General features: G+C 44.7%; 1 protein-coding gene across 2 annotated transcripts in view; it reads right to left on the reverse strand.

The window, feature by feature from the left end:
* Positions 1-14,471, reverse strand: part of B3GAT2 (beta-1,3-glucuronyltransferase 2) — a 95,211-nt gene that overhangs the window by 18,447 nt on the left and 62,293 nt on the right. The window lies entirely within an intron of this gene.

Consider the following 14,471-nt stretch of genomic DNA (forward strand, 5'->3'; position numbering starts at 1 on the left):
TAGTCTGATTTTTCCCTCCTTCATAGAGAAGCAGTTTTCCCCCTGACCCCCTATGAATAATACCCTTGGGATTGTTTTATTATTAAATCCTGGCACAGTTGTTCTAAACTTAGGATTTATTCATTCATTCATTCATTCAACAAAAACACACATACCAGGCAAACTGCCAGGGACTGGGGAGAAGGTGGTAAGCAAAATCAGTCATGATCTGCATCTTAGGGTCATTATAGCCCAGGTGCAGGCTTGTCAGGGAGGTGGAATGTTGGCTAATAGTGCAGGTGCACACACGGTGGTGAGTGCTATGAAGGAAGGGTGCGGGTGCTATGTGAAGAAATATGACCCTCCAGGGTGGACCAAGGATGATTAAGCTGGACTCTGAAGGATGGTGTGGGAGAGGCAGGTGGGTCAAGGAAAGAGCCTTCCAGGCAGAGACAAGTACACGTGATGGCGGGATTGTGAGATGGGACAGCAAGCCACTGAAGCTGAGTGCACAGAGAACACAAGGAAAATGACTTGAGCGAGGCCCGGGGGTGGGGATGCCCAACCATGCAGGGCCTGGGAGGCCATGGAGAAATGAAGTGCAAGGGGAGCTGCAGAAATGTTTTAACCTGGAGCCTAACGGGTCAGGGAGCATATTATTGGGGATAAGAAATGAAGCTGTGGAGCTAGTTAGGAGGTTACTGCTGGTCCAGGTAAGAGATGACGGGGCGTGGGGGTGGGGATGGAGGTGGCAATGTGGCAGAGGAGGTAGAGAGAGAGACTGGAGTGGTAAACCGGACCAACTGTGAAGCTTTCACGGGGCAGCCGCATACCTGTACATTCTAAGAACTAAGAGTAGTGGTGGCAGTGACGGTTGGCTTAACAGCAGCTACATTTTAGGAAACATTCACAGTGAACCAGGCCTTGTCCTAGGTGCTCTGTCTGTATTAACCTGCTTAATCCTCACAGTGACCCCACTAGGTAGATACTATTACTACCATAATTTACAAATGAAGAAATGGAGGCACAGAAAGGCTAAGTAACTTGCTTAAAAGCTTACTCTGAGGAAGTAGCAGAGCCCAAATTCAAACCTGGCAATGGAATCACTCTCAAAACTCAAGTATTAAAGGAACTTGTATCCTGTTTCTTTCTGATTTTTAGAGACAGAGTCTCACTCTGTCACCCAGGCTGGAGTGCAATGGCATGACTATAGCCTCGAATCCCCTGGGCTCAAGTGATCCTTCTGGCTGAGCCTCCCAGGTAGCTAGTATTACAGCGTGCACCACCACAGCTGGCTAATTTTTTTTTTTTTTTGAAACAGAGTCTTGCTCTGTGAGTCTTGCTCTGTCACCCAGGCTGGAGTGCAGTGGGATGATCTCAGCTCACTGTAACCTCTGCCTCCCGGGTTCAAACAATCCTCCTGCCTCAGCCTCCCGAGTAACTGGGATCACAGGCGTGCACCACCATGCCCAGCCAATTTTTATATTTTTAGTAGAGATGGGGTTTTACCATGTTGGCCAGGCTGGTGGTCTCAAACTCCTGGCCTCAAACGATTCTCCTGCCTTCGCCTTCCAAAGTGCTGGGATTACAGATGTGAGCCACCACAACCAGCCCTGTTTCTTTCTTGATATTTCATATATATTTATTTTCTAATTCTGAAACTCTTACTGAACATGCTGGATTTATAAGTCTCCTTCCACTGACATTTCTATTTCTTTGTACTTTTGCTCCTATTTTGGAAGAATTCCTGGAGGATTCTTCCAGGAGGGCTTTGGGATCCACTTCTCTGCATTGCAACCCTAACAGTATCACTGACACTTAGAGCCTCGATGCTGTCACCCTCTCACATGAGGTTATTCCAGCAGTCATGCCTTTTATTTACAGGAATCCTTGCTCTCCAATGACTCTTTCCTCATAGCTGCTGGCTCTTGTTTTATGATGCCACATCTTTTAAAATCTGAGAATGAACTCTAGAAATTTTAAAAGCCCTCTCTTGATTCCTATACTCTTTCAGTGGGGACTCCTGTGTCTTGGTTTACTTTTTTTAATTATCTACTCATATTTGCAAACAGAAGTCAAGGCTGAACAGCATTGATGGCTTGGTCTTTGTTAGCAATTGTGAGAGGCTTTATTTTAGGCACACCTGTGGCCACTTTGAGCAGTTTCCACAGAAAAACCAGGGAGTTACTCAGGGAAACTCAACACTTCAGAGGGGGCTTCACCAGTGGGCTGTGATAGAGCTTTTCCCTCCATGTTAATGGGAGGAAACTGCCCAGAAGTCAGGCAGAACCAGGAGCTTACCACACAACCCCCACCTGATGTGGGGGCATTCTCTGCCATGCGAGGAAGCTGTGTAGGGGCTTGATGGCATGTGTCTGAGGCACAGCCCCCTTCAGCCCACTGGATCTCTGCACTCTGAGAATAGGGGTGTCCAGGGGCTCCCATGAGGACACCATCCTCTTACTTCTCATATGATCCCCCTCCTCTGTCTGTCTGTCCATCCAAACTTAGCCTCACATTTCTCCCAGAAGCTTCATTGTAGATGTCCTTTTCTGTTTTCCAGCATGGTTTTAGATATTTTCCTACTTTCTAATCCTGATCTTTTTAATGGATGGAGGAATGTAGAAATGGTAAAATTTATTACAGTTAATTATAAAAAAGACCATACTCTGCCCCCAACCCTCAACCATTCTGGATAAATGAAGGTTTATTATTCTTCCTCTAACAGCAGACTAAAGCTAAAGAACTCAAACTATAAAACTCTTAGAAGACAACGAGGAAAGCTTCATGAGATTGGATTCAGCAGTGACTTCTTAGATACGACACCAAAAGCACAGACGACAAAAGATCAAATAGGTACGCCGGGTGTGGTGGCTCACACCTGTAATCCCAGCACTTTGGGAGGTTAAGGCGGGCAGATCACGAGGTCAGGAGATCCAGACCATACTGGCTAACATGGTGAAACCCCGTCTCTACTAAAAATACAAAAAATTAGCTGGGCATGGTGGCCGGTGCCTGTAGTCCCAGCTACTCAGGAGGCTGAGGCAGGAGAACAGCGTGAACCCGGGAGGTAGAGCTTGCAGTGAGCCGAGATCATGCCACTGCACTCCAGCCTGGGGGACAGAGCGAGACTACATCTCAAAAAATAAAAAATAAAAATAAATAAATCAAATAGATAAACTAGACTTCTTCCAAAACTAAAGCATTAGTGCATTAAAGAACAGTATTAACAGAGTGGGAAAGGTAACCCATAGAATGGGAAAAATATTTGTAAATAGCATATCTGATAAAGGATTAATACCCAAAATATAAAGAATTTCTACAGCTCAGCAAGAATAAACCAAACAACTCAATTCAAAAATGGGCAAAGTCCAATATGACTGATATAGAAAGAGGAGAGAGCGGAGAATGCATGCCGCAGAGGAAAGGCCATCTGTGAGCAAGGAGAGGCCTCAAGGGAACTCACATGCTGACACCCTGACCTTGGACCTCCAGCCTCCAGAACTGTGAGAAAATCCATTTCTGTTGGTGAAGTCAAATAAATACATAAACATTTTATAGAAATGTATAAAGGACTTGAATAGACATTTCTCTAAGAAGGAAGTACAAATGGCCACGAAGCACATGAAGTGCAAATCAAAACCAGAATGAGATACCACTTCATCCCCATTAGGTGGCTGTTATTAAAAAAACGAATACAACAAAACAGAAGCAAATAAGTATTAGTGAGGATATGGAGAATCTGGAACCTTCCTGCATTGCTGTGAAGAGTGTAAAATGATGCAGCTGCTGTAGAAAATAGTATGGTGATTCTTCAAAAAATTCAAACAAAAAATTACCTGTGATCCAACAGTTCTACTTTAGACATCCAAAAGAATCTAAAGCAGGGACTCGAACAGATATCTGTGCACCAATGTTTATAGCAACATTATTCACAGTAGCCAAAAGGTGGAAACAACCCAAACGTCCATGGCTGTATGCATGGATAAACGAAATGTGGACTATACGTAACAATGGAATATTAGTAGCCTTAAAAAGGAATGAAATTCTGATACATAATATAATATGAATGAACCTTAAAGATATTATGCTCAATAAGCAAAAAAAAAAAAAAAAAAAAAAAAGGGACAAATATGATTCCACTTATATGAGGTACCTAGAATAGTCTAATTCATCGAGACAGAAAGTAGAATTTTGGTAACCAGGGGCTGAGGGGAGAGGCAAGTCAGGAGTTATTGTTTAGTGAGCATAGAATTTTGGTTCAGTGATGGAAAAGGTGTGGAGTTGGACAGTGGTTATGGTTGCACAACAATGTGAATGAATTGAATACCACTGAACTGTCCACTTCAAAATGGTTAAAATGGTAAATTTTATGTTATGTATATTTCACCACAATCAAAACACAGATTAAACTTGCATTCCCAATGAATACAGGCAATCTTTTTATTTATATTGTTGCTGGTGTTTTTCAGTTATTATGATTAAAATATTCCTGTCCTATGCTCAAATTCTCTTCTTGCTTGAGCAATGGAAGACGTATTTTCTATGGAAGTGACTCTATTGAGCGTTCCCAAACTCTGTCATGAGGTTATCCCACCTGAGATGGACACAGGGGGTGGCCTGGGAAAGGACTGTGACCACTGAGGGACGATAACGAGCCACAGGAGGGAAATAGGAGTCGCTTCTGATCACTTTCGCCCGCCGCTCTTACTCCTGGGTGCACTTCGAGATCACCTCAAGACTCAAAAAAAAAAAAAAAAAAAAAGACCCGCAACCACACAAATACCAGGCCTCACCCTCAGAGACTATATGGTCTCTTTGCTCCTAGGTGGAGCTCAGGTGTGGGTGTTTTTTCAAAGCCCCTTGCCATTTTGATGCGAAGCCATGGAGAGACCCGCTGAATTAGACCCTCCTCAGAGAGCTCTGGAGTATACAGCTCGGCATCCCCCTTTACACCTCCACCATTAAATAATGGCAATGTTGTCTCAGAAGCGAGAAGGTTTAAATCTTAATTTTGATAATCCTTACACTAGAAAAGGAAAACATGTTAAAATTCATGAATTCAGCAAACATTTGTTCAAGCTATTACCATCAGGGACTGCCTGGAGATGCAGGCAGACCCGAGCGCCCTCCTAGTGTACTCCCAGGCTAGCAAGGCGGCCAGGGGCAGGGAGGACACTGACATGAGCGCCACCTTGTGGAAATATTCATAAATGCATAAGCCAAGGATTCTAGGGGAAAAGGTAGAAAGCAGCATCCACGTGTGATGGAAAATCAGGAAAAACTTCCCAGAAAAAGAGATTCCTGCCTCATCAATGAGTCTGGAAGAGTAACTGGAAATTCGCTAGGCAAACGTGAGAAGAAAAGTGACATTCCATATCCTAGGCTGGAGGGCAGTGTGTGCCACTCTTGGTTTAATCAGGCCCATCAGCTTAGGGCAATGCCGACTGACCACAGCGGTTGGCCTGAGGGATTTAAAATTGAGGTGAACTGATGTGCAGAGTGTTTGGGGTCAGGGTGATTACAGCTGCTCAGGGAGCCCAGGAAGAATGCCTGCAAGGCTTAACTTCTGAAGCCAGTGCAGAAAAATGTGTAGTAGTCACAGCAAACAACCTGCATGCCAAAGAGAGAAGTGGTCTGCACCCCGCCCCCCACGTTAGCAGTGCAGGGCAACAACCCTTAATCCTAACTATTCACATGAGTAAAATAAATAATACCTCTTTAATAGATTCTAGATGAAAACTATTACCTACAGATGCTCTCCTAGGGACTCTTAGGAAAGTCGAGGTGGTGAAAAAGGACATTTGCCCCCTTGTGACTTGATTAGAAAGCATGAGAATCATTCTTTTAAATCCTTCCCTATGTGCCATCAGGAATTTGCATGTTGAATACTTGTCTCGTGGTCTACATAGACTCACCTACAGGGGCAAGCGGCACTCACATGGCACCAAATGCCTTGCAAATCTCAATGTTACAAATGGCATTTTCTTCTGAAAGCTCAAGTGCTGTTTGTTTAGATTTTCAGCTGGGAAATTTTAACAATGAACACATATCTGCTCCTAAACAACTCTTTAATGATCTTTTTTGGCTTCGATTTTCTCCTGTTGATCACTCTCTTTTGGGGGTATTTAATCTAAAGTAAGGGCTAGCGTTTATCTCAGCATGCCATCCTGCATGCTGAGCCAATTCATTGAATGATAATGAGCATAGGTCCACCCGCCAGAAGAGAAATGAAGTTCATCATGAGCCCACAGCGGAGTTCAAATGTTCTTAAATACTACCGTTAAGAGTGATCTCACAAAGCTACAAGTGGGTGCAGATTCAAATATTCACAGAACAGCAGGAACTTCTGTATGTATTCATTTTACTTCAACCTCAACACAACCCAGAAAGCTGGTGCAATGATCCCTAATCTACAGGTATTAGGAAGAAGCAATGATCCCTAATCTACAGGTATTAGGAAGAAACAGATATTCCCCTAGATCTTCAGGCTGCACAGCCTGTATGTGTCAGAGCAGGACCCGAGGATGAGTGATTCTTCCACCCTACAGCTACCTGCATGGACCTCACCACTGTGATAATCAAACAAAACACTGACCTAATTCATCAAAATAAATGTGTGAGCCAGCTGAACCCAAAGGCACAGTCTTGTTTCTTGGTTAAGAGTGACATTCACCAAGTGTCTACAATGTTCTACTCCTGGCTGCTTTGCACGTGATGTCTGATTTTGTGAAAAATTTCATTTTCCCTGTTGTGCAGATGAAGAAACCAAGAAACTGTTCTGCAGGCTCAGAGACCAAGAACTCAGTGACTTGGCTGTAGGTGGGTAAGTTGGAGACCATCTCTGTAGACACACTGACCTGACTCTGAATCCCAGACAACTCACTTAGCATACCTAGGCCTCGGGCTCCTTATATGTAAGTGGGGATAATAAAACTAGCATATCCCTTGCACAGCTAAGTGAGGATTCATGAAGAAAGAACACAGAATGCTTCCAAATGCCTGATGCTTGGTAAATGCTAAGCAAACAATATATAATTATTGAGTCTGCTGGACATCCCGATAGAAAGGAAAACTTCAGGTTTTCAAAATTCTTAGTCCTGGAATGAATGTGTTATTCCATTGAAATCTTGAGGGGATCTCCAATATGTAAATGCAGAGCTGCTAGAATTGAGGTGGACAGAGGCCTGGAAACCCCTCTCCCCACTTCCCCTTCAGCCCTGAAAGGCCTCTGCAGAGCCCTCCCTCTCCACGTCCACCCCACCTGACCCCACTGCCAGCTGCTCCACAGCAAGCACCCTGAGTATGAGCACACAGATGCACATGTGCTCCTTGCCCCACACGCCCACCTCTACCCAGCACAGCCCTGGCCACAGCACATGCAGACAGGACCAGACACAGTACTGTGGGCATCAAATCCCTGCAAGTCTCTAGACTGCACCATGTTCTAGAAATAGATTAAAAACTGAGTGGCAGGCTGCCTATTGCCCCAACACTCTGCCACCTGTCCCTGTGGTTCTATAAGTTGTTGGGACAGAATTACCACCCCCTGGCAGCTGCAGTCCTCTCCTGGTAACAATCACACTGTACCAACCCAAGGACAAAGTCCCAAGCTGGTCCCTAGATCCTGCACTAAAAGGTACCACATGACACATCAAGTCACTCTACTGAGAACATTCAGTAACTTTATAGTTCTCATAGAAAACATTCATGCATGGAAAACAGCACACTTAAATCACGAATGACTCCAAAGTGGCAGGAAGACAATTCCCTCCATTTTCTTGCAGTATTTATATTGATGAAGCAAAGCAAAACGTCATTAATTTTGACTGCTCATTTGGCTTTGATGATCATCTGATCCGGGCTGGGCTGAAGCTGATCACAGCATTATCTACTGAGAAAAGGTCTGCCAAATAAATTAACCCAGGCAAAATTCCTTGTTGTCAAACATTGAGATGAAGGAGACCCAGAATAACTGTCATTCCCATGTCCCTGCAGAGAGCCCACAGAAAGCAGGCTTCAGCAACCTGCCCAGAGTGATCCCTCGACCCCCTCCAGTTTCATGGTCATCATTTATAATAATTTTTTAAAGGTTTGCCTGGTAAACTTGTAGCGGGGACAGCTGCTCTGGGATAGTGCAGTCATTCAGCCCCACTCACAGGCTGGGGCTAGGGGAAACCTGGGGCTGGGATTGGGCAAGGAGTGGAGGGCAGGATAGTCCGGCTTCTGCCTACAGGAAGGATGCATTCTGGGAGTCGGGGTGGCGGAGCCTCAACAATTATAATGAGAGATGTACAACCACTGTGACAAGGTGCAGAGTTATGGGAGGCTAAGAGAACAGCACATTATAACACAGGAGGAGCTATCTTAATTGAAGTGTCAGCAAAACCTTCCCCAAGAAGGCAGCCTTTAAGCTGAGATTTGAAGGATGAGTAGGGCTGAACGAGGAAGGAGCATTTCCAGGCAGGGGCATCAGTGCAGGCCCCAAAGGGAAGGGTAGAATGTGCTGGAGGAAGTGAGCTCTGCCCACAAAGATTGAGTAGAGGGGAACAAGAATAGTAAGGTGGGCAGGGGTGGGCCGGGCAGGGCCTGGCAGGTGCCAGTGACAAGGAATTGTTTATTCCAAGAGCATGAGTAGCCCCTGAAGAGCTGTGAGCAAGGGACTGCCAAGAATCCGGTTTGCATTCCTGAAAGATTCCTCCTGCTTCGAGGTGGAGTGGACACGGGAGAGGGCAGGTACGGATACAGGAGGCCCAGCCAGGCGTGATCACTGTCTTCCTCACTCTCAGCCTCGACACCCTCCACCGGGACAACACACCCACAGTGAATCCTGAGCTTGAAAACTTCAGTCAGGTGATGTGATTTTTTTTTTTTTCCTAATATGCAGACTCCTATTTTACACAAAATAGGTGTTCTGGTTAAAAGAATGTTTTAATTACCCAACATCACTGTATTTTCTGCACATAAATTACGACTCAAAGGATAATACAAATTACACCAATTAAAATTAACCAAACTTAAATTTAATACATCATTTATCACCATACCATACAACAGAAAAAGGTGTTAAAAAGATCTAAGTGTCTGCTGATTTATGAGTATAATCTGAAAAGGCTGTTAAAATTTTATAAGTCCCTAATAGCTGTGGTATTTAAGACCTCCTCTCACCTCCCAGCCCCCTACGGGCTCATTACCCAGATGGCTGCCTGAGCCTCCAGGCCCAGCCCTCCTCCCCCATTCATCCCACACTGCCAACATGTGGTTCTCAAACTGTATTTCTAATCACATCAGTCCCCTACTTGAAAAATGTCAGACTCTCCAATGTCCACAGAAATGAAGAAAAACTTCTCATCTTAGCACTCAGTCCTCACTATCTGACCCCAGCTTGCCCTTCCCAAGAGCTACACATACCCTGGGATAACCTGTTCCAAAAACACACCCTGCCCATGATTCCTCCCTACCCTGGCCTGGGCCTAGCATGGAAGGTGCCTCTCAGATGCCACCTCTTCCCAAGACCTTTCCCGAAACTCCCCCAGTGGCTGTGGTTTTCTCTTTAAATGTAACCCCCAATCATTCCACTTGTACTCATTTTCGACCCCACGATATATCTGCCATGCTCTTGTAGACATTCTCTCTCTGCTAGATACAAAACTCCTTGAGGCAAGGGGCTGCTACATTCAGTGTGTGTGGAATTCAGCCAAATGTCACTTCTCCCTCTATTAACATTTGGCGGAAGGTCAATTCCAACAACTGGCCCCTCCACCTTCCCAGCCCTTGGCTTCCTTACTTATCTCACCTTTTTTCTGGGAGTCAGAGGTGACTCTATCTAGGTGAACCTGTTCATCTAAGGTCTTGATCTCCCCTCATTTCCTCTCCTTTGGGACTTTCAACACTTGTCACTTCTTAAAACTTCAATTTCTCCCCCTCCATCATTAAAGAAAGAAGAAAAAGCTGTTATACCCCTTGAAACTGCCACCATCTGTCTTTCCTACTCATTTGCTGCCGCATTTCTTAAAAGAGTTGTCTCCTGGCCCTCCTGCCTCCTAGTCATGCTCCCCACCCCCACTGTCCACCCACTCGACACAAAAGTCAGGGCTTTTAAGCCTCCATTGAATAGAAACTACCACCAACTGGAAAGCTGGTGATAGGCCATAGGTGAGGAGGAGTTGGCTGCCGACAGAAGACAAGTATAACGAGGTGCACCGCCTTACACAACCTCAGTCCTTAGAATCAGAACTTGTCAAAATCACACAACCCTCGAGTTGGAGGGGACCTCAGTGGCCATTGCACCCTTCCTCTTCCTAACCCATACCTCCTGGCCACTCATCATCACAACATCCTTTCAAATCCCTGTCCAGCCAAGACAGAACCTCCCCAAGCCTTTCCCAGATCAAATCTGTCCCCCTCTGCTCCATTAGAAACCTGATTTTTTTTTTTTTTGAAACAGTCTCCCTGTGTCACCCAGGCTGGAGTGCAGAGGCGCAATCTCGGCTCACTGCAACCTCCACCTCCTGGGTTCAAGTGATTCTCATGTCTCAGCCTCCTGAGTAGCTGGGATTATAGGCGTTTGCCACCATGCCCAGCTAATTTTTGTATTTTTAGTAGAGACGGGGTTTCACCATGTTGGCCAGGCTGGTCTTGAACTCCTGACCTCAGGTGATTCACCTGCCTCAGCCTCCCAAAGTGCCAAGATTATAGGTGTCAGCCACCATGCCCGTCCAGAAACCTAACTTTGCTCAGACCATTCTGCTTCCAGCGGTCTTTCTCCCATACTCACCAAGGGTCCTCCTCTTCCCACATCCAACAATGGAATTCATCATTCATCCACCCCTTCTCTCCAGTGACCTCGCCACTGTCCACCCTAACACCCTCTTGCTGGGCCTTGTCTCTTTCCCTGGCTCCTCCCCTGCAGTCACTTTAAATGCCTGTCCCCAGGATGCAATCCGAGGCTGCCACAGAGTCTCCCTGTGGGAGCACATCCATCCCAAGGGCTTCGACACACCCTGGTCCACAGGACTCCAGACCAGAAAACTAAGCTTTCCTAGACTTCACCTGTATGAGGAAAAGGCACAGAAGACCTGTATGCTCCCAGCCTACTCCTTCCACCTGGCTCTGCTGGCCTGTGTGTCACTTCATTTGGCTGGTCCTGACTTGTACTCTTTATAACACTGACTACAATGATAATTTGTATAATTACAGCACTCTCCTGAGTTCTGTGAGTCATTCTAGCAAATTAGCAAACCTGAGGAGATTGTGGGAAACATCCAGTGCAGTCAATTGATCAGAAGTGCAGGTGGCCTGGGACTCTCCAGCACGTGGGGGGCATGTGAAATAAGGGCAGTCTTGTTGGAGACTGTGCCCTCTAACCTGTGGGGTCTGCATCAACTCCAGGTGGTGTCAGAATCGAATTGCAGTACACCTAGTTGTGTTTTTAGCAGAATAAAGTACCTACTGTGTGCCAGCAACTCAACTGGGAACTGCATATACTGTCATTAATGGAGCACCGTGTCCCACGGGCCACATCCTAGAATTAATAATAAGGCACATGCCAATGTCGAAAATTCCTAATAAATATCTGTTTTAAGTTCTCAACTTGAACAAATCTACACCTCCTGGTGAGGGTGAAGATTGATTTAAGCTCAGTTCTTTCAAGCACTCGTTCTTACTGACACCTCCCTGGAAGTGGCTGAAGTGAGTCTGTCACTTGAAATTAACTGCCTCCCTTCAAAACAGAGCTAAAACCTTTGGTGGACTTCCTCACTTTTAGCCAATCCTCAGATTCCTGAGGAGTAGGAATTGAATTCTGAGGCACAGAACAGTAGAAACCCCCCAGGGCCTCACTGGCTTGGCAGAGCTATGTGGCTACTGGTCAGCTTTGAAGCCAACTGCACACCACCAGTGGGGCTGCCTCCAGTGTTTTCTTTCCATCTTGTGGGCAGGCATATTAATTTTTTTAACTAGTAATCATTATTTTAAAAAATATCCTCCAATGGAACAGAAATAATCTTAATTCTGCCATTATGGTTGTAAACATAAGATTATTTCAAGAACAATGTTTCATGTCACCTGAGAGCAAAATTTCAGTATCAGGCAAGTTCAACATGGCAATAAAATGACAGTGTAAGAACTACTAGAATGACATGAAACATCGCAGTTTCAATGTTTGATACTCAAATGAGTTTCTAGTGATGGGCTATGTGATGACCTCACAGAGATACAAACAGGACAGGCTCTGAGGGGCTTCTACTGAATGTGCTCAAACCTACAAATGTTCCATTTGGGCTCTTAATCCGCTTTGCAAATGCAAGATAGACCCAGGCTCCAATATGGTGCTCTCACTTGACTATCACAGAGCATTTTCAAAGTAGAGCTCCTCAGACTGTCCTGGCCACAGCTGGGATGTGGGTCCCCTACCTCTTTCTCCCCTTCTAGAGATTGTGTGTGTGTGTGTGTGTGTGTGTGTGTGTGTGTACATGTAACTTGGAAATGAGGTGGGAAGCACCAATTGAACATGAAGGCCTAAAAGGTCTTTTCCCTCTTCCCAGAGAATAAATGAATTGTATGTGGAATCTAAACAAAGCCACAAATTTTTAAGTTAGAATTAGAACAAACTGCCTCAAAAACAGAATAACTATCCTATCAACCAAATTACTTACACTTAAAGACTTCCAAAAATATCAATAATTTACTGAAAGCTAAGATGCAAAGCAAGTTCATGTGTAAAGTAAAAAAAATTATTTAGTGTGACAAAAGTTGTCTCCTTAGAGACACTTTATTCCTATTTTAAAACCATGATAATGAATACAGAGCAAGGAAATAATTCATATCTTATTATGATGGGTGTTTTTAATATGCTTTGAAAATATACTGAAATGCTTAGAAAAATCCAAACATTGGTCTTGTCATGGAAAAAAGAATTCCCACAGAATTTGGCAGTCCTAGCTAGGCCAGCCCTAATGCACAAACACATACATCTTTAATTTTAGAAATATCAATGTGACCCAAATTCTAGGGGAACCAATGCAAATATTCAACAAGTCTATTTGATACCTGATCATCTACATAAAGTTCCTAGATTAAAATCCAGGAAGAGTTACCCAAGTTGCCCTCACCTTGCATGATCCATGCAAGGAAATGGGCAGACATCCCACGTGTTAAGGAGATATGTCTGGGAAGTCCGTGTTGAAACAAGGCTCTGGGAAAATCTGAAGCAAAAGTCTGTCTGCAGCTGCTTGAGCAGTCACAATCCTCACTTAGAAGCCCAAGCTTGGGCTCTTACTTGAGAGTTCCAAGGTGGGAGGCCAGGAAAGGAGGGCTGCACTGGAGGGCCCTGGTGGTCATCTCCGGCAACTGCCTCACTTTACACAAGAAAACTACGTCCCAGAGAAGCAGAAGGACTTTCCCTAATGTTGTCTAAATTTTCTGCTCTAAGGTACACTTCTGGTCAGCAAGAAGCCTGATTTTCAAAAGATACACTATGCCCCATGTTTTCAGGGCCATGGACTCTGAGCGGGTCGAGGGCAGGCCTCTTTCGAGTGAGGCCTCTCCTTCTGCCTCCAGGTGGAGACGTAGGCTGAGATGCCAGCTCAGTTCTGGAGCTGCAAGAACTGAAGACCAAAGCAAACAGCTGGAGTAACAGAGGGGTGGAGAGGTCAGGGGCCTGAGACGTGGCCTGGCTGAGGGCTGGTGCTGTGGAGATGTGTGTTAAATGTTGAGTAAAAATCTCCTATTTGTCCTCTCCCACGATGCCATGTGACAAGACCCACCACACAGCCGTCCATGAGCGCTGTGCCCCTCAGATGACTCCTGGTATTCTTCGTCCTCTGGCTCCCTCAGATTTATAGTATTGTCAGAATAAAAGTGATGAATCCAGTTCAGAAGACAGCCTCCATCCCATCAGAATTCTGAACGCGGAGATCTTGACTACAGCTGGGAAATATGCACAGAAGATGGGGCAAGCACAGGCTGGCAGCCCGACAGAGCTGTGCTTCAGAGCTCAAGATTGATGAGATCAATTTTGAAGCCTTTCTGCCTTCATTTTTAAGAGTATAGATGTCACTGAATTTTTTTTTTTTTTTTGCCTCTGAGCCTCATGTTTCAAACTCCATCCTTCCACAGTTATCACAGGCATCATTTTCTATAACCCATAGAAAATGAGTTGTTTTATGATAAAGTAGCATTTTAGAACGTGTGGTCCTACTGCAGGGCTAGTTCAATTCAGTTGGTTGTTCAGGGAATAAAAACTTTAAGACAGTTATACTCAATAAATTCTTGAAATATCAGAAATCTAAGTTTATATTTTAGTATTAAATATATCAAGCACTAAACCTATCAATAAGCATTAAAATGACTTGTCAATTTTTATATCATTGTTAAATTTATCAATAAACATGATATATTTTAATATATCAGTCTTCTAGAGAAGGGAGTCAAAAGGTTCCAGCTAACAGACCCCTGGAAGGCAGGAGCCAGGTCTAGCTCTCACCACTGAA

This window comes from Pan troglodytes, chromosome 5, assembly GCF_028858775.2.
Source record: "Pan troglodytes isolate AG18354 chromosome 5, NHGRI_mPanTro3-v2.0_pri, whole genome shotgun sequence".
In the NCBI taxonomy this organism is placed as follows: Eukaryota; Metazoa; Chordata; class Mammalia; order Primates; family Hominidae; genus Pan; species Pan troglodytes.